Here is a 21097-nt window from a genome sequence, read left to right as displayed (position 1 = left end):
GGGGCCTTCGGCTTCCGAAGGTCCTCAAAAACATGATTTAACGATGTTTCTGGAGTATAATGTGTAAACAGGTATCTTCGGACTCGAATCGGTACCACAGTGGGAGAAGCCCAAAGAGTACGAAGGTCAACACAGCATCAAAGCTGTAAGCAGGAAAGCTTCGGCGTAATAGCAGAAAAGGAAACCGACTTAAAGATGAAAAGGCTATTCAAACCTCGGTGGATTACTATAGAATTACTACCAAATGTAAAGGGCATGGATGTAATTTTACATGGGCTGTGACCCGTGCCTATAAATAGATGAACAGTGCTCCCGTACTGTTCACGCTGACTTGGCAATTACCCTTGCGTCACACTTGTACTTTTACCTTCTTTTAAGCCGAAGGTACATTTGTAATTCTATATCATTTCAATGTTTTCATAATAATAATATAGTATTGAATTGTTAATTATACATAATTGTGTATATTACATTCTATATAATTCCTTCTTCATTATTATATGACGTGTTGATGAAGGTCTGTCCTTCATAACCTTCGTCCGAAAAGTATTATATCCCAAGGGAAATAGTACTCCGAAGGACGAAGGACTTTAACGTTTAATATCCTTTGTGTTGCCTTGTTCTTAATTCATAGCATTTGAGAGCAAGTCCCCAACATTGGCGCCCACCTCCGGTGAACTCACTTCCACTCTTTGAGTTTTGAACACCTTCGGCAATCATAAACCTTCGCTATGGCACCGAAGAAAGCTTCAGCAACTGAGGCTGCAGCTCTGCAACCGCTGGACCCTAATCAGGAGACTCTCTCCCTTCGGGAGGCCCGAAGCCAGAAGAGGAAAGCTGTCAGCCCGATACCGCAAGAGGATGAGCTAGACCAAGAAATCAGAGACATGGAGATGCTTCATCAACAGGTGCAGAGGAAGAAAGAAAAGATGGCCAGGCTAGCTGAACTGCAAAGGCAGATAGACGAAGCTTCTGAAGAAGTTCGCCATCTTACTCAGGATGTGCAGAACCGAAGGCCTCAGCACAAAGACCTTCATCAGGAGGATTTCTTCAACGAAGATGACTGGTATGAGAATTTCCACCATGGAAATTTTGTTTTTGATGATGCTTCTCCTCTGTCCGCTGAGCTACAGGCTACACCTTGGCCTCCGTCCTACAAGCCGCCCCAGCTTCCCATATTCGACGGCCATTCAGACCCGAAGCAGTTTTTGATGAGCTACGAAGCAACAGTATCTTCATATGGTGGCAATACTGCAGTCATGGCAAAGTCCTTTGTTATGGCTGTCAGGAGTGTTGCTCAAACCTGGTATTCCTCCCTTCGACCAGGAACGATCACTTCATGGCAAAAGCTGAAGGACATGTTGTTAACCAGCTTCCAAGGGTTTCAGACGAAGCCGGTTACTACTCAGGCTTTGTTCCAGTGCACCCAGGATCACGAAGAATACCTTCAGGCGTATGTCAGGAGGTTCTTGCGTTTGAGGGCACAAGCGCCAACAGTGCCCAACGAAATTGTCATTGAGGCCATGATCAAGGGATTTCGGCCAGGACCTTCAGCTCAGTACTTTGCTAGGAAGCCTCCTCAAACTTTGGAGAAGCTGCTCCAGAAGATGGACGAGTATATTCGGGCCGACAATGATTTTCGTCAAAGAAGGGAGGAGGCTTTCAGGTTTTCCGAAATGACCAGGGGCTTCGGAGGAAGATTTTATCCGAGGCACGTCAGGTCAATTCACAACTCTACTCAAAATGATGATAAGGGGAGTCAGCAGCAAAGGCTACAGTGTTCCTCGCAGGCTTCGGGGCAACAGCAAAGCTCCTTCCGGCCGCCAGCTCCAAGAGGTAGAGGCGCCAGGGGCTTCGGTGGAAGATTTGGAGATCAACCAAGGAGAATATTTTGCTTGTTCTGTGGAGAAAACAAGGGCCATACCACCAGGATGTGCCATGTTACCATCCAGAAGCAAAAGGAGATAGCCGAAGCTGCAGCACAACAGGCTCAGCCGAAGCAGATCATGCACACTGCTTCGTATCATTCGCCTTACGTCCCAGAATATGTAGGCAACCACCCTGCAGTTTCTGTTGCTTCGGCGAGTCAACCTCAAGCCTCCTCGCAACAACCTCCGCCTCCACCACCGCTGCAACAAGCCCAGCAGCCAGAAGGGGGTCAATATGCTCAACACCAAAGGGACTTCAGAGAACAATCCGAAGCTCGCACAGTCAATAGCACTGTGCCAGAGTCGAAGCACATCTATTGACAAATATCCTACCTTGATAGCAGTCTTTTCCATTCAGTTTTATTTCTGTGTAATAAAGGATACTTTTTAAAGTTCATGTAATGGTTTCGTTGTTTGCCACATGGAAAATATATCTTCTCCACAGGCTTAAGTTGTTGAAGCTTAAAGATTTGCGATAGCAAGGAGGACCTTCGAATTATCAAAAGTTTATTTTAAAAAGCACGGTGTGCATTCTTCGAAGCAACAAAAAGTCGTTCTAAGGAACGCAGAGTAAGTTTGCTGAAGTTACCAAAAAGCCGTTCCAAAGGGAGCGCAGTGTAAGTTTTCTGCTCCAAAGTCGTTCCAAAGGGAATGCAGAGCTTACAGCGAAAAATAAACGCTGATACCGCCTAAGTAAAAGGCGAAGCGCGAAAAGTCAACGCGAATACCGCCGAAAGTAAAAGGCGAAGAAGCTCCTAAGGGAGGCTTACAGCGAAAAGTCAACGCTGATTTAAAAGATTATGAGTTTTATTGTGGGGATGTGTGTGTATCTTCGGAATAAATACCATTTTACATAGCATAACATCATCACATCATTTCGCATAGCATAAGCATCATACATCATGCTGCATATGCCACAAGAAGGGGACACAGTAGCGATCTTCAGAAGAATGCTTTGAAAAAGGGAAAACATGCTAAGTCACAAGGAGATACAATATTAGTCTTCGGAATGTAGCTTCGGAAAATATTTTCACGAAGCTTGGATATTCTTCATCAAAGCACTATGGGTATTGTTGTGATAAATGAAAATTCTTCTTCACGAAGCATGAAAAGAAGGGAAGGTGTTTTTTTTCGTCAAAGACTCAAAAACGGTACGTATGTAAAATTTCATGCATCATAAAGAATTGAACCATATAAAACAAGTATATTACATTCAGGGTTACAAGATATTACACATATTACATTTCAGAAGTTTTTACAATGGCACTTAGTCTTCCCTAAGTACAACTTCCGCAGCTTCGTTCAGGAGTTGATTAACAACTTGATCCATGATAGCTTCAGCCATCTTTTTAATTTCGTCGTCATCTTTCGGCTGAGGGCCTGGAGGCGCTTTAGTAGGATCTGAGGGAGGACAGGATACGGCTACATTGCTATTACAAATGGCGAATGAAGTTTAAAATCAAAAATTATAACACAATAAAAACCATTAGTTAATACCTATTTGCCCTTCGGGCTCTGCGCTTTTCTCAGCAGCCTTTGCTACTTCTCTAGCATCATGGATCCCTTTTTCGCTTTTTTGGATAATTTCTCGGGCCATTTCTCGACCACCATTATCCCAGATATCGGTGAAAAATTTTCCACCAACCATGCTAGCTTCGGCTGAAGGATCTTTTGCATCTTCGAAGGGCAAGGTAGCTTCGGATTGCGCTAAAATCTTTACATGCTCGCAGCCCTTTTTCTCCAAAATGGTGGCAATCCCCCTGGCACCTGAAAAAGCGCAGATGTCTCCGCGGCTATTTAAAATTTCTTCAAAGGCCTCAGCTTCGTGATTAATCCATTCGATGGGACCTTCGGGGTTGCCTCTTGTAAAGTTTTCTTCGCTCGAGAATGCGCTAACGCTGGCGAAGCTAGCTTTCATTTTCTTAACACACTCCATAGATTTGTTATAGCATCTTTTCTTGGACGAACGAAGCTCTTCAACAGTTCCTTCTAAATGACTTGCCCATTGGTCGCTAAGTTCTCGCTTCGTTTCTTCAAGTATGCGTTCCTCTTTAGCTCGGGCTAATTGCTTCCGGAGATCGTCAATCTCGTGCTTTTGAGCTACAGCTTGTGCTTTAAAGGCAGCTTCGTCCTCCTTTATTTTATCCACCAATGTAACTAGAATTTTGTCCTTTTCCAAGGCTTCGTTTCTTAGTTTGATAACCTCTGTTCAAAGGTTGTTAAAAGCAATTTCATAGCTCTCGTCTTCGGCATTCTTTTGCGCTCTCAGCGCGTTGCTTAGAATTAAACCCTATATGTAAAAGAGTTAGTATAAGAGTAAAAGAATAAATTTCAAATCATAAAGTTTCCAAATGCGCAGAGCTCGCACCTTCAGGCTATTATATGCAAGGCTGTCCGCAAGATCGTCCTTTGTCATCGCGCAGAGGCCAGCCTCCAGCTTCGGAAACCCCATGTTTCGGGCCATTTCCCGGCAGACGAGTAATTCCTTGTTATCCGGGAGGCAGTATAGGAAATCTTCTTCATTTGTACCATTGAACACTAGTGCCCCCTTCGGGTATTTCAATTCTTTGGCATAGTGATTAGCTTCAAAAACTTCTTCTTCTGATAACTTTTTCCCCGAAGCATGTCGAACAATATAATCAAGGACTTTGGGGGATGCTTCGGGGGCAACAGCACTGATTTCTTCAACAAGAATTGGCTCCGTCATTTTTTCTTCTTCCTCGATTTCCAAGAATTTTACCTTCGTGGGCTCTGAAGGCCCAGCTTCAGCCTTAGTTTGTTGCTTTGGAGCTTTAGTATCAAAAATTTCAGTTTCCGCTTCGGAAGTTTCAACAGCCTTCTTCGGAGTTGTGCTTGAAGACTTAATTGTCTCTAGAACATCTAGCACATTGACCATTCTTTTTCTTTTCGGGGTCACCGCTGGGCCCTTTTGGTTTTTTGTTGTCTCAACACTTGCTGAAGGACTTAAAATTTCCAATATTTTCGTTCCTTCAGTTCTCGGTTTTTCTGCTTTCTTTGCTGAGGGTGCTTCAGTTTTTTCTTCGATCTTCGGCACTGAAGTTGGTTCTTTAATATCAGTGGCCGAAGAGGTTTCACCGGCGAACTCAGGCACTGTAGCTGGTTCAATGTAGCGTGGCCGGTGTGTGAGAACCTTTACCCTTTGTCTCTTCGGCGCTGGCTCGCTGGGAGCGGCTGAAGCAGTTTTCTGTGCAGAAGTTGCGTTTTTTTCTTTTTTAGCCCCGCGCTGGATAGTGGTAGTCGGGGTACACGAATCCAATTGCGTCAAACACTCGATTCAGTCTTTTCTTTTTCCGGCCTCCGAAGGCTGCTGACAATGCAGTATCTTCGGCCTTTGAATAAACCCCAAGTAGTTCATCACTTAAATTTTCAATGCTTTTCAACCAGTCATCATCTGGCTCAACGAATTTAACTCCAAATTTGAAAGTATACTTCAACCTGATAAGTCCACCTTCGTCAGCCTCCTTTATGGTCTCTTGCGGCATTTTCCATTTTTCCGCGAGCGGCCATACTCTGAAGGCAATATGCTCTTGAACCAGATCTCTCGTTCCAATAAAATAGCAAATAATCCCGAAGGCTCTTTGGCATTCTTCGGCAGCCTCGTTCATTTCAACCTTCGGCTTCCGCAGGCCGAAGCGTTGCCAAATAGGGCGCATAATTATACCTTTAATATCTTCCCGTCTTTTCAGGTCATTCTTCACATAAAACCATTCTGTCATCCAGTCGCCGGGTCATCTCTTCCGAAAGGTTGGCACGGGACAGCTTGACCCGGACCGAGAGACAAAACTGTAGCAGCCGAAATTATTGTGATATTGCTCCTTACCCCAGGGTTTTGTCTCGTATAACAATTCGTGTATATTGCAGAAACTTTTCGCATCAGGTTCCAGACCTTGGCTTCTCACGGCCCACACAAAGATATTCATCCTTATGATTGCTTCGGGGGTAAGTTGGTGAAGATAGATTTCAAATATTTTCAGCACCTCTACGACAAAGCTGCTCAGGGGAAATCGTAGTCCAGCTTTCAAAAAGCTTCGAAATACTACGACTTCATTTTCCTCAGGGGTCGGACAAGTTTTCTCTCCTTCGTCGGCCCTCACAACGGACAAGTCCCGGAAATATCTTCCTCTCATGTTGACAAGGTGATTTTCTTTGATACTTGATTTGCCGAAAACCGCATGGCTTGGTCGCCAAGGGCGATCTTCAGAGTCTTCACCACCACTATCCGCATCATAACTATCGCTGTCATCAGTATCTTCAGATAAACCCTCTAAAATCTCTTTTGTGATCTTTTCTGTATTGGTTTTCGACATTGCTTCAAGAAACCCCAGGTTTTTCTCTTCAGAGAGACTCAGCTTCATCTCGATAGCAGCCTTTTTATCTTCAGACATCTTCGAAAATACTAAAAAAACTGTTTTCAAAGCCGAAGCTTGAAAACTTAAAAAGCCAAGCAAGTGTTGGTGCGCAAGAGCTAAAAATTGAGTAAGCAAGAGCAGATGGCAAGAGAGCATACCAACTGAGCTCGTGGTATGCTCTTATTTATACACCCAGTACATTGAAAATTGGAAAGCCCCGCTTGTCAGTGAATGTTGCTATTCTAGCAAAGGAAAGGTGTTTTTTCGTACCTTCGGCTTAAGGCCTTCGTCCATGTCGCAATTTAAATTTATTAATCTAACAAATTAATATTGCGAGGGGCTACTGTTGGGGGCCTTCGGCTTCCAAAGGTCCTCAAAAACATGATTTAATGATGTTTCTGGAGTATAATGTGTAAACAGGTATCTTCGGACTCGAATCGGTACCACAGTGGGAGAAGCCCAAAGAGTACGAAGGTCAACACAGCATCGAAGCTGTAAGCAGGAAAGCTTCGGCGTAATAGCAGAAAAGGAAACCGACTTAAAGATGAAAAGGCTATTCAGACCTTGGTGGATTACTATAGAATTACTACCAAATGTAAAGGGCATGGATGTAATTTTACATGGGCTGTGACCCGTGCCTATAAATAGGTGAACAGTGCTCCCGTACTGTTCACGCTGACTTGGCAATTACCCTTGCGTCACACTTGTACTTTTACCTTCTTTTAAGCCGAAGGTACATTTGTAATTCTATATCATTTCAATGTTTTCATAATAATAATATAGTATTGAATTGTTAATTATACATAATTGTGTATATTACATTCTATATAATTCCTTCTTCATTATTATATGACGTGTTGATGAAGGTCTGTCCTTCATAACCTTCGTCCGAAAAGTATTATATCCCAAGGGAAATAGTACTCCGAAGGACGAAGGACTTTAACGTTTAATATCCTTTGTGTTGCCTTGTTCTTAATTCATAGCATTTGAGAGCAAGTTCCCAACAATTGCAATATCAAATGAGCATTCTATCTCTAATGTGTTTTTAGTTGAGAGTCTTGGATATAATTTACTATCTGTTAGTCAATTATGTAATATGGGATATAATTGTCTATTTACAAATGTAGATGTGTCTGTCTTTAGAAGATGTGATGGTTCACTAGCTTTTAAGGGTGTACTAGACGACAAACTTTATTTGGTTGATTTTGCAAAAGAAGAGGCCGGTCTAGATGCATGCTTAATGGCTAAGACTTGCATGGGCTGGCTGTGGCATCGCCGCTTAGCACATGTGGGGATGAAGAACCTCCACAAGCTTCTAAAGGTAGAACACGTGATAGGTCTAACCAATGTTCATTTCGAAAAAGATAGACCTTGTGCAGCTTGTCAAGCAGGGAAACAGGTGGGAGGAGCACATCACAACAAGAATGTGATGACCACTTCAAGACCTCTGGAGCTGCTGCATATGGACCTCTTCGGACCCGTCGCCTATCTGAGCATAGGAGGAAGTAAGTATGGTCTAGTTATTGTTGATGACTTTTCCCGCTTCACTTGGGTATTCTTTTTGCAGGATAAGTCTGAAACCCAAGGGACCCTCAAACGCTTCCTCAGGAGAGCTCAAAATGAGTTTGAGCTCAAAGTGAAGAAGATAAGGAGCGACAACGGGCCCGAATTCAAGAATCTTCAAGTGGAGGAGTTCCTTGAGGAGGAGGGGATCAAGCACGAGTTCTCCGCTCCCTACACACCTCAGCAAAATGGTGTGGTAGAGAGGAAGAACAGGACGCTCATAGATATGGCGAGGACTATGCTTGGAGAATTCAAGACCCCCGAGCGCTTTTGGTCGGAAGCCGTGAACACGGCTTGCCACGCCATCAACAGGGTCTACCTTCACCGCCTCCTCAAGAAGACTTCATATGAGCTGCTGACTGGTAACAAACCCAATGTGTCTTATTTTCGTGTTTTTGGGAGCAAGTGTTATATTCTTGTGAAGAAAGGTAGAACCTCTAAATTTGCTCCCAAAGTTGTAGAAGGTTTTTTATTAGGTTATGATTCAAATACAAAGGCGTATAGGGTCTTCAACAAATCATCGAGTTTGGTTGAAGTCTCTAGCGACGTTGTATTTGATGAGACTAATGGCTCTCCAAGAGAGCAAGTTGTTGATCTTGATGATGTAGATGAAGAAGACGTTCCAACGGCCGCGATACGCACCATGGCGATTGGAGATGTACGGCCCCGGGAACATTTGGAGCAAGATCAACCGTCTTCCTCAACTATGGTGCAACCCCCAACCCAAGATGACGAGGCGCATGATCAAGGGGGAGCACAGGATGTTCAAGTTGAAGAGGAAGAAGCACCTCAGGCACCTCCAACCCAAGTTCGAGCGACAATTCAAAGGGATCATCCCGTCGACCAGATATTGGGTGATATTAGCAAGGGAGTAACTACTCGTTCAAGATTAGTTAATTTTTGTGAGCATTACTCTTTTGTCTCTTCTATTGAGCCTTTCAGGGTAGAAGAGGCCTTGCTAGATCCGGACTGGGTATTGGCCATGCAGGAGGAACTCAACAACTTCAAGTGCAATGAAGTTTGGACACTGGTGCCTCGTCCCAAGCAAAATGTTGTGGGAACCAAGTGGGTGTTCCGCAACAAACAGGACGAGCACGGGGTGGTGACAAGGAACAAGGCTCGACTTGTGGCAAAAGGTTATGCCCAAGTCGCAGGTTTGGACTTTGAGGAGACTTTTGCTCCTGTGGCTAGGCTAGAATCAATTCGTATCTTGCTAGCATATGCCGCTCACCATTCTTTCAGGTTGTACCAAATGGATGTGAAGAGCGCTTTCCTCAACGGGCCGATCAAGGAGGAGGTGTACATGGAGCAACCCCCTGGCTTCGAGGATGAACGGTACCCCGACCATGTGTGTAAGCTCTCTAAGGCGCTCTATGGACTTAAGCAAGCCCCAAGAGCATGGTATGAATGCCTTAGAGACTTTTTAATTGCTAATGCTTTCAAGGTTGGGAAAGCCGATCCAACTCTTTTTACTAAGACTTGCGATGGTGATCTTTTTGTGTGCCAAATTTATGTCGATGACATAATATTTGGTTCTACTAATCAAAAGTCTTGTGAAGAGTTTAGCAGGGTGATGACGCAGAAATTCGAGATGTCGATGATGGGCGAGTTGAACTACTTCCTTGGGTTCCAAGTAAAGCAACTCAAGGACGGCACCTTCATCTCCCAAACGAAGTATACGCAAGATTTGCTAAAGAGGTTTGGGATGAAGGACGCCAAGCCCGCAAAGACGCCGATGGGAACTGACGGACACACCGACCTCAACAAAGGTGGTAAGTCCGTTGATCAAAAAGCATACCGGTCCATGATAGGTTCTTTGCTTTATTTATGTGCTAGTAGACCGGATATTATGCTTAGCGTATGCATGTGTGCTAGATTTCAATCCGATCCTAAGGAGTGTCACTTAGTGGCTGTGAAGCGAATTCTTCGATATTTAGTCGCTACGCCTTGCTTCGGGATCTGGTATCCAAAGGGGTCTAACTTTGACTTGATTGGGTACTCAGATTCCGACTATGCTGGATGTAAGGTCGATAGGAAGAGTACATCGGGGACGTGCCAATTCTTAGGAAGGTCCCTGGTGTCGTGGAACTCTAAGAAACAAACCTCCGTTGCCCTATCCACCGTTGAGACCGAGTACGTTGCCGCAGGACAGTGTTGCGCGCAACTACTTTGGATGAGGCAAACCCTCCGGGACTTTGGCTACAATCTGAGCAAAGTCCCACTCCTATGTGACAATGAGAGTGCTATCCGAATAGCGGAAAATCCTGTTGAGCACAGCCGCACCAAGCACATTGACATCAGGCATCACTTTTTGAGAGACCACCAGCAAAAGGGGGATATCGAAGTGTTTCATGTTAGCACCGAGAACCAGCTAGCCGATATCTTTACCAAGCCTCTAGATGAGAAGACCTTTTGCAGGCTGCGTAGTGAGCTCAATATCTTAGATTCGCGGAACTTGGATTGAATTATAGCATACATGTGTTTATGCCTTTGATCATGTTCATTCTGCATTTTGTTGCTTTTTGTGGTGCTCAAGTTGTACAAACACTCCCTGGACCTCACAAGTCCTTTTTGCAAGTGATGCACATATTTAGGGGGAGCTGTGCTACAACTTGACCCTTTGAGACTAACCATGTACTTGAGTTTGGTTGTTTTAGTCTCAAAAGAGGATTGAAAGGGAAAAGGTGGACTTGGACCATGCAAGACTTCCACTGCACTCCGATGCAAAGAGTAACTTTTCCAAGTTCATCTTTATACTCTTATTGCCTATGTGTTCTTATTTGAAGATTTTGGTGAGACAATGGGGTTAAGGGGCCAAGATTGATCCCGTTTTGGTGTTTGATGCCAAAGGGGGAGAAAATAAAGGCCAAAGCGATAAATGGATCAGCTACCACTTGAGAGATTTTGAAAATAGTAGAATAGAGCTTTTGGTTTGTCAAAACTCTTTTATTGTCTCTCTTGTCAAAAGTTGGCTTCTTATGGGGAGATGTATTGATTATGGGAAAAAGGGGAGTTTTTGAAATCTTGAATCAATTTCTCTTGGAATGACTCTCTTTATGTCTTAACATGTGTGTTTGACTTAGAGATAGAAATTTGAGTTTGATTTCAAAAACAAACCAAGTGGTGGCAAAGAGTGATCCATATATGTCAAATTTGAATCAAAACAATTTGAGTTCTTATTTGAATTGATTTTGTATTTGTTCTACTAGCTTTATGTTGTGTTGGCATAAATCACCAAAAAGGGGGAGATTGAAAGGGAAATGTGCCCTTGGGCCATTTCTAAGTATTTTGGTGGTTTAGTGTCCAACACAAGTGCCTAAGTGTAAAAAGGTGGACAAAGTACAAATCAAGGATAAAGGAAAAATCCAATTGAAAATGCCTTGGCTCGAGCAGCCAAGACTATGCTCGGTCTGGAGCACCGGACTGTCCGGTGGTGCACCCGGCTGGCTCTGCAAAGTGGCTGCTCTCGGGACTTCGACGGCGGTGTACGGCTATAATTCACCGGACTGTCCGGTGGTGCACCGGACTGTCCGGTGGGTCGTTCACAGGCGAACTCGTCGCTCTCGGGAATTCATCGTCGACGTACGACTATAATTCACCGGACTGTCCGGTGAGCCAACGGTCGGCAGGGCCAACGGTCGGCCGCGCGATCTGCGCGGGACACGTGGCCGGGCCAACAGCTAGAAGGGGGCACCGGTCTGTCCGGTGTGCACCGGACATGTCCGGTGTGCACCGGACATGTCCGGTGTGCACCGGACATGTCCGGTGCGCCAACGGCTCTCAGCCTGCCAACGGTCGACTGCTTCGTGTTTGGAAAGAAATCGGGCACCGGACTGTCCGGTGCGCCAGTCGACAGAAGGCAAGATCAGCCTTCCAAGATTGCTCTCAACGGCTCCTAGCTGCCTTGGGGCTATAAAAGGGACCCCTAGGCGCATGGAGGAGGACACCAAGCATCTCCTAAGCATTCCTAAGCACCAAGACATCGATTCCGCGCCTTTGATTCTTTGCGATAGCAATTAGAGCTCTAGTTGAGTGGTGAACTCATTGAGTTGTGTTGTGAGCTCTCGTTGCGACTTGTGTGTGTGGTGTCGCTGTGATTTCTTGTCTTGCGTGCGTTGCTAATCCCTCCCTTGCTCCGTGTTTCTTTGTGATCTTCAAGTGTAAGGGCGAGAGGCTCCAAGTTGTGGAGATTCCTCGCAAACGGGATTGAGAAAAAGTAAGCAAAACACTGTGGTATTCAAGTGGGTCTTTGGACCGCTTGAGAGGGGTTGATTGCAACCCTCGTCCGTTGGGACGCCACAACGTGGAGTAGGCAAGCGTTGGTCTTGGCCGAACCACGGGATAACCACCGTGCCATCTCTATGATTGATTTCTTGTGGTTATTGTGTTTTGTTGAGATTCTCCTATAGCCACTTGGCAATTATTGTGCTAACGATTAACCAAGTTTTGTGGCTTAAGTTTTAAGTTTCACAGGATCACCTATTCACCCCCCCTCTAGGTGCTCACAGATGGAAACGGTCGGAAACGGTCGGTAAACACTAAAAACATTACTGTTTTCATATTTTTTATCGGAAAACAAAATCGAAAACGGTAACTCCGGAAACGGAAACGATATCGATATTTTGGAAACATCGGAAACGAAAGTTTGGTGCGGAAAATACACCGGTAACGGTCGGAATCTAAAATACAATCGGTAAATATATCAAACTTCATAATACAACAAAGTTGACAAAAGATCACAAAGACCACAAGTTCACAATTCATGATATAACAAGTTCACAATATAAAAAGTTCACAAGGATTAAAAATTTATAATATAAAAAGTGTACAAAGATCACAAGTTCACAATATAACAAGTTCACAATAAATAAGTTCATAAAGATCACAAGTTCATAGACTCAAAGTTCACAATTCATAATATCCACTTGATCTAGTTGACATGGCATGCTTACTTATGAAATATTTTTCCTCACATAAAGAGTTTTTCACAACCTCACAGGAAAACCCTAAAACCTAGTGTGTGGAAAAGACCAAATTGTTAATCTCAACTGCCTTCCAACACCATCTATCCAAAAAAATCTAAAGGTGTCCAAAAAATACAAAAATAAGTAATACTTATCTAGAGACGTACAGGCGATGCGAAAAATCAAATGCTGGAAAATTCCAAAAAATTCTGAGACCCAATTCCGAAAAATTTCGAGACACAATTCCGGAAAATTCCGAGACACAAATCCGGTAATTTTCGACAAAAACCGGTAATCGAAGGAAACGGTCGGTAAAACACCACGCCGATTCCGATACCGATTCCGATAGAAAATTCCGAAAACCGATTCCGTTTTCGAAAAATACCGTTACCGATGAATCCGACCAAAAAATTTCGAAATCGGTTTCCGGAATACCGAAAAATTCCGAAACCGTTTTCATCCCTAAGAATGAGGCATCTAGCTCTAGGCATTCTACCCATGTTAATATGCCTAAAAAGAAAACTCCTACTGCATCAAATGATCGTAATGTTTCATTTAAAACTTTTGATGCATCCTATGTTTTAACTAACAAATCAGGCAAAGTAGTTACCAAATATGTTGGGGGCAAACACAAGGGCTCCAAGACTTGTGTTTGGGTACCCAAGGTGTTTGTTTCTAATGTGAAAGGACCCAAGACCGTTTGGGTACCTAAGAACAAGGCCTAAATTGTTTTGCAGGTTTATGCATTCGGGGGCTCAAGTTGGATAATAGACAGCGGATGCACAAACCAAATGACAGGGGAGAAAAGAATGTTCTCCTCCTACGAGAAAACAAAGATCCCCAAAGAGCTATCACATTCGGGGATGGAAATCAAGGTTTGATCAAAGGACTTGGTAAAATTGCTATATCACCGAACCATTCCATTCCAATGTTTTTCTTGTAGATTCTTAGATTACAATTTGCTTTCTATTTCTCAATTATGTAAAATGGGTTACAAATGTCTTTTTACGGATATAGGTGTTACTGTCTTTAGATTAAGTGATGATTCAAGAGCGTTTAAGGGAGTATTAGAGGGTCGGCTATACTTAGTTGATTTTAATAGAGCTGAACTTGATACTTGCTTAATTGCTAAGACTAATATGGGTTGGCTCTGGCATCACCGACTAGCCCATGTTGGGATGAAGAATTTTCACAAGCTTCTAAAGGGAGAGCACATTCTAGGACTAACCAATGTTCATTTTGAGAAAGCCAGGGTTTGTAGCGCATGTTAAGCAGGGAAGCAAGTTGGTACCCACCATCCACACAAGAAAATAATGACAACGGACATGCCACTGGAGTTACTCCACATGGAACTATTCGGCCCAATAGCTTACATAGGCATCGGCGGGAGTAAGTTCTGTCTTGTGATTGTGGATGATTATTCTTGCTTCACTTGGGTGTTCTTTTTGCAGGAAAAATCACAAACCCAAGAGACCTTAAAGGAATTATTGAGACAAGCTCAAAATGAGTTCGGATTGAGAATCAAAAAGATAAGAAGCGACAACAGGACGAAGTTCAAGAACTCTCAAATTGAAGGCTTTTTTGAGGATGAGGGCATCAAGCATGAGTTCTCTTAGAGTCTTTGGTAGCAAATGTTTTATTCTTGTTAAAAGAGGTAGTGTCGGCGTTTCGACCCGGGGGGGTCCCTGGACCGACGAGTAAATTGTCGCTGCGTGCCCCAGTCCAGATGGGTTGGCGCGAGACGGAACACAAAGGGGAAAACCGTGGCTTCGTGTTATCCTGCGCCAGAGCGGGTGCGCTTGCAGTAGGGGTTACAAGCGTTCGCGAGGGAGAGAGAGAGAGAGTCCCGCGCGACCCCCCTCCCGTATGAGGGCACTGGCCCTTCCTTTTATAGATGCAAGGAGAGGGTCCAGGTGTACAATTGGGGTGTAGCAGTATGCTAACGTGTCCGACAGAGAGGAGCCGGAGCCCTATGTACATGCCAACGTGGCTGTCGGAGAGGTGCTAGAGCCCCGTGTACAGGGTGTCATGGCCGTCGGAGAAGTGCTAGAGCCCTGTGTACATGGTGTCGTGGCCGTCGGAGAAGTGTTTGAGCCATGTAGAAGCACAGCTGTCAGGGCTGTCGAGACCTTGCTGACGTCTCCTTGCTTCTGTAAGGGGCTGAGAGCCACCGACGTCATGGACGCACGCGGGGAGCCATCATTACTTGTTACCGGGGCGAGCCTGGATGGGACGCCAGTCTTGTTCCCACGTAGCCTGAGCTAGCTAGGGGTAGGGTAATGATGTACCCCCTGCGGCATGGTCGGTCCGAGCCCAAGGTTGGGCGAGGCGGAGACTCCTTCTGAGGCCGAGGCCGAGGTCGGGCGAGGACGCGATTCCTCCCGGGGTCAAGGTTGAGGCCGGGCCCTGGGGTCGGGCGAGGCAGAGACCACCTTCCGAGGTCGAAGTTGAGGCTGAGCCCTGGGGTCGAGCGAGGCGGAGACCACCTTCCGAGGCCGAGGCGGGGGCCGAGCCCTGGGGTCGGGCGAGGCGGAGACTTCTCCTGAGGTCGAGGCCCAAGGTCGGGCGAGGCGGAGCTTCCTGTGGCGCCTGAGGTTGGACTCAGCTGCTGTCAGCCTCACCCTGGCCGGTGGCACAACAGTCGGAGAGGGGCGAGCGGCGCTGTTTTCCTGTTAGGTTAGTCAGTGGAAGGGCGAAGTGACTGCGGTCACTTCGACCTTGCCGACTGAGGCACGCGTGTTAGGATAAGGCGCCAGGCGATCCTTGCATTGAATGTGCCTGCGATACGGTCGGTTGGTGAGGCGATTTGGCAAAGGTTGCTTCACAACGAAACCTGTCCGAGCTGGGCTTCGCGCGAGTCGAGGGTGCTCCCGTTGCTGAGGAGGCCCTCGGGCGAGGCGTGAATTCGCCTGGGACTACAGTCCCCGCCCGAGGCTGGGCTCGGGCGGGGCGAGACCGCGTCCCTTGAGCAGACAAAGCCTTGACCTGAATTGCGCCCATCAGTCTCTGTAGTTTGTGCTGATGGTGATTACCAACCGAGTTTAGGAGTGTTGGGGGTACCCCTAATTATGGTACCCGACAGTAGCCCCGAGCCTCTAAGGGAGTGTTGGTACTCGCTTGGAGGCTTTGTCGTAGTTTTTAGCAAGGGGACCGGCCTTTCTCGGTTATATTTTGTTCCGGCGGGTGCGCGCGAGCGCACCCGCCGGGTGTAGCCCCCGAGGCCTCGGAGGAGTGGTTTGACTCCTCCGAGGTCTTAATGCTTTTCGTGATGCCTTGGCCGGTCTGGTTGTTCCCTCATGCGATCTGATCGTAGTCCGGGTGCATGGTCAGGTTCCAAGTTTTTAGGCTGGTTTGTTTGACGCTGTCAACGGTTTGGCCAGAGCTGGGTTTGCGAGAGCAGCCCCCGAGCCTCTGCACAGAGCGAGAGGACGATCAAGGACTGACTCGGCTTTTATCATACGCCCCTTTGTCGCCTTTTCGCAAGGAGGGGGGAAAGCGCCATGTTGCCCTCGGAGGGCGCCAAACATGGTGTTTCCAGTGAGTTGCTAACGGGTGATCCGAGTGGACGCCCGTGCCCCGTTCGATAAGGGTCGGCTAGTGGCCCAGAGGCGCGCTCCAAAAGTACCTGCAGGTGATTTGCCGGACCCGGTCCCGTTCGATAGGGTCCGAGGCTCGATGCCTCCCTCTGATGGGATTCCATTACAAAATCGCTCATGTTGGTCTCGGAAATGTCCTAGGGTACCTCGGGAGCGTAGCCCGAGCCTCGGCCATGTATCGGACGTACCCAGAGTCATCCCTCGCTCTGCGTGCTCTAGGGCGATTGTTGAACCCTTCGAGGGGCCAGCCTTCGAACCCCTGATCAGTAGTGGGCGCGGAGCCCGAGTGCTCTGAGGCGGCTGTCGAACCCTTCCGAGGGGCCAACCTTCGAACCTCTGATCAGTAATGAGCCTGAAGCCCGAGTGCTCTAGGGCGGCTGTCGAACCCTTCTGAGGGGCCAGCCTTCGAACCCCTGATCAGTAGGAGGGCTCGGGGCCCGCTTCCTTCGCGGAGAAGGATCCCTTTCGAAATACCCCCTTTCCCGGTCCCTGTAGCAAGAGAGAAAGGGGAAGAAGAAAAGGATATGAATTTAAATGGTGTGGCACACCTTTTTTGACGCGGTCATCATGCCGGAGGTGAAATGTCGCCCGCTTCACCTGCCAAAGGTGTCGCTTGCCCTGCCGCGAAGTTAATGCGACGGGACGGGTGGCTCGCGGGGCGGTCGTTGTGCGAGCCGTTCGAGGGACGGAACACGGGCGCGTCGTCTTCACGCCGTGGGAGAGGGATCCCCTGCTGCTCCAGGAGGGGACGTGAGCCTGCAGACGATTTGACTGCTGCTTCCGCTCGCCTGCTGCCGCCATTACTGTCGGCCGACTTTTGGCCATATCGAACGTCGCGCCTCCTCCCGCGGCTGACTGACCCATGACCGATGTGCTCGGTTGGCACTGTTGGGCTATGCACAGGGTTGCCTCGAGTCGCGACACCGGTTCCGTAGTTGAGAAGGCGCGGCATTGGCGCAAGTGGCGGTGTAGTTTTTCGCACATAGTAACCGGCGCGCCGGTTACATGACGTGTGGCCCTGGGCCTCCATGCTGGATGCGTCGAAGTCGAAGGGGCGCGTCTCTGTGGTGCGGTTGCACGCCACCTGCATGGCAGTCCGCCCTTTCAACCGTTGGTTTCGGCGAGGGTGGAGGAGTGCTTGTAACCGCAGGGCGGTTACACGCTCCGCGCGCGACGGTTTGGCTTCTTCTGTTCTAGGCCAGCTTACATGATGTGTGGGACCCAGCCCCCGTGTCGTAGGGGGAGGACCCCGGAGCACGTCAGTGAAGACTTAGTCCGTGACGCCTGTGGTCGCGAGTAGGGAGAGCCGCCTTTAAAAAGGGGTCGACCCTCTGGGTGGTAGCCATGCCTTCGCACTCCCCTCATGCATCGCATCCTTCCACCTTCCGAGCCCCCGGATGGGGAGCGCCCGCGTTGCCTTCGTCTTGTTGTTGGAGGAGCGCAACCTTACGGAGGTGGGCACCCTTCAGCCATTGCTCGGCTTCAAGGATTTTCATCAGGCAGCCCGGCTGCATTCCCTCATCGATGGTCACCCAGGATGGTGACCACCAGCTCGATGGTGGGGAGAAGCAAGCCGGGCTGCGGTCTCTGCCCCACCCTCAGCTTCAAGGATCTTCATCATCCTTGCTGGGGCGGGGGGTGAGCTGAGCCGGAGCTCTACCTCCTGTATGGGCCGGCGGGCCACCTCTTCCTTCAGCATTTAGGGGAGAGGGCACTCAACGGCCTAGCGGAGGGGGCAGACTTCGACAACGCGGGGCCGGTCAGCCGCAAGCGTCGTCAGCTCCAGCATGTCTGGCTTGCTGGCTCAGCTGGCTCTGGCGCAGCTTCTGGTGCCACCTCCCACCGCTGGGGCAGAGTATGGTTGTCTGCCCGCCGTACGGGCGACTGTTGCGCCGTGCGCACCGGGGGACCGTCCAAGACGTCGCACGCCGCTAGGGCGGCGTTCGTGTTCTTGGATTGTCTTGTCCTCACTCCGGCACGACGCCTCCGCGCGGAGGTTGGTGCCTGCCCGTCCGCGAGGACTTGAGTGGGGATCTGCCGGTGCAAGATGGGGCGGCCACCATTTCGTTGGCATAGCGCCGGCGCGCAGGTGGCCGCTGTCGTCGGTGCGGAGGTGGTGGTCGCCGGAGAAGGTTTCTCTGCCAACAAGATCGTCGGCGCCACCTGCGGACTGACCTCCGGCTCGTCGGCCTTGGCGGCTTGTCCTCGCCCCTCGAGTGGGTACGCGGGTGAGGGCCTTGTCGCAGCAGCGTCTGCCCTGAGGTCATCGCTGCTGCTGTTGTGGTCGGCGGTGAGCCAACTGGAGCTTGTCGTCCCGCAGGCCCTCCGATGTGGAGGTTGTTCATACCCGCGGGAGTGGAACCAGAGTTCCATTTGTAATGGCACCTTGAGTGCTGGTGTTTGTTCATTGTGGTTGTCGAGGCCTGAACATCTAGGTATTTGAGTGTAATACCGTGTTTCTTCCTCATTTCGAGCATTAGGACTCGCCTGTCGGCTAGCTGAACCGCTTAACCGAGTGTGAGTTGCCCTGTGCGGAATGTGACGAGTGAGGTATCCGTATCCCGGAGGCGTAGGAGTCCCTCGGCTCAATCGGCCTTGCCACCCAAGGCTTCTCTTGCTTAGTTAAAGAACCCTCGGCTGCTCTGCGATGAGCCGGAGCCGGAGGCAGCGGTGTCAGCGTGGACAGAGGCGGAGTCGGCTAGAGAAGAAGCTTCGTTGGCCTGGGAGCACGTGGCCTCCCTGGCCGAGGAGGTGCAGCAGCGGCGGCTGGAGCATGGCTAGGTCATCCGCTGGCAGGACCAACCCCGGAGTCAGGCTGCCGAGGCCATGAGCCGGCCTGATGTCCTCGGGGGATAGCTGGCTAAGGCTACGGAGCGGCCAGTCGAGGTGTTTGCCCGGGTCGGGACCCTTACGGAGACCTTGGCTATGATGGCCCGAGCTTGGTGCTGGCCTCCTCCTTCGAGGTGGAGATCCTTCCGCCCGCATCGCTGTTCGAGGCCGGGCCAGATTCCGCCGAAGGTGGAGACGACGCCGAGGGTGGTGCTGCTCCCTCTGTTGATGTCTGAACCTGCAGGGAGAGTTTGTCTGTAGTGTGCGTATGTTTTTCGCGGCCGCCGAGGCCCAAACATATCATTGTCGTTTTGTAAAACTGTGTTTCCTTTCCTCTTGTTTCGAGTATCAGGACTTGTTCGTCGGTAACAGAATCGTTTATCCGAGCGAGAGTTACTTTTCACGGAAGGTGACGAGTGAGGTATCCGTATCCCGGAGGCGTAGGAGTCCCTCGGCTCGGTCGGCCTCGTCGCTTACGTGCACTCTTACTCATTCGTAGGATTTTGTTATCGATGTAGTCGGGAAGGCACGAAAATCGTTCTGACAGAAAAGTTTTCGAGCGTTAAGACTTGTTCGGTCAGCAGAATCGCTTATCCGAGCGTGAGTTACTTATCGCAGAAGGTGATGAGTGAGGTATCCGTATCCCGGAGGCGTAGGAGTCCCTCGGCTCGGTCGACCTTGTCGCTTACGTGTACTCCGTCGTTTTCAGGATCCCGCTATCGAAGCAGTCGAAAAAGCGCGAAAGATGTTCTGGCAGAAAGACTTTTTCCGAGGAAAATTTTTACGCAGAGGGGGTTCCCCCCTTCTAGCCCCCGAGGGAGGGTCGGGCTTTGCCGAGGCAAGGCTGACCCTTCCTTGACGGTTAGACTTTATTTGTGTATGTATAGAAAACGAGGTATATGAACGACTTGAAAACATCTTAAGGGTAAAAGCGACGTAGCTGTCGGATGTTCCAAGCGTTGTTGTAGATCTCGCCTTGATTGTTGGCCAGCTTGTATGTTCCGGGCTTCAAAATCTTGGCGATGATGAAAGGCCCTTCCCAGGGAGGAGTAAGCTTGTGGCGCCCTCGGGCGTCTTGCCGCAACCGAAGCACCAAGTCTCCCACTTGGAGGTCTCGGGGCCGAACCCCTCGAGAGTGGTAGCGTCGCAGAGACTGCTGATATCGCGCCGAGTGTAGCAAGGCCATGTCCCGAGCTTCTTCCAGCTGGTCCAGTGAGTCCTCTCGGCTGGTCTGGTTGCTTTGGTCGGCGTACGCCCTTGTCCTCGGGGAACCGTATTCTAAGTCTGTGGGCAAGACAGTCTCGGCCCCATAAACTAGAAAGAACGGCGAGAACCCTGTGGCTCGGCTTGGCGTTGTCCTCAGACTCCAGACCACCGAGGGTAGTTCCTTCATCCACCGTTTGCTGAACTTGTTGAGGTCGTTGTAGATCCTCGGCTTAAGTCCCTGCAGAATCATGCCGTTGGCACGCTCCACCTGCCCATTTGTCATGGGGTGAGCCACGACGGCCTAGTCCACCCGGATGTGGTGGTCCTCGCAGAAGTCCAGGAACTTCTTGCCAATGAACTGGGTGCCGTTGTCGGTGATGATGGAGTTCGGGACCCCGGAGCGATGGATGATGTTGGTGAAGAACGCCACTGCCTGCTCGGACCTGATGCTGGTTAGGGGTCGGACCTCGATCCACTTGGAGAATTTGTCGATGGCGACCAGCAGGTGCGAGAAGCCCTCGGGTGCCTTCTGCAAGGGATCGACGAGGTCCAGGCCCCACACAGCAAACGACCAAGTGATGGGTATTGTCTGCAGGGCCTGAGCGGGCAGGTGCGTCTGTCTTGCGTAGAATTAACACACC

This window comes from Zea mays, chromosome 7 (assembly GCF_902167145.1).
Source record: "Zea mays cultivar B73 chromosome 7, Zm-B73-REFERENCE-NAM-5.0, whole genome shotgun sequence".
NCBI classification, from domain to species: Eukaryota; Viridiplantae; Streptophyta; class Magnoliopsida; order Poales; family Poaceae; genus Zea; species Zea mays.
The sequence above is the reverse complement of the archived record's forward strand: the minus strand, read 5'-3'. Positions refer to the sequence as shown.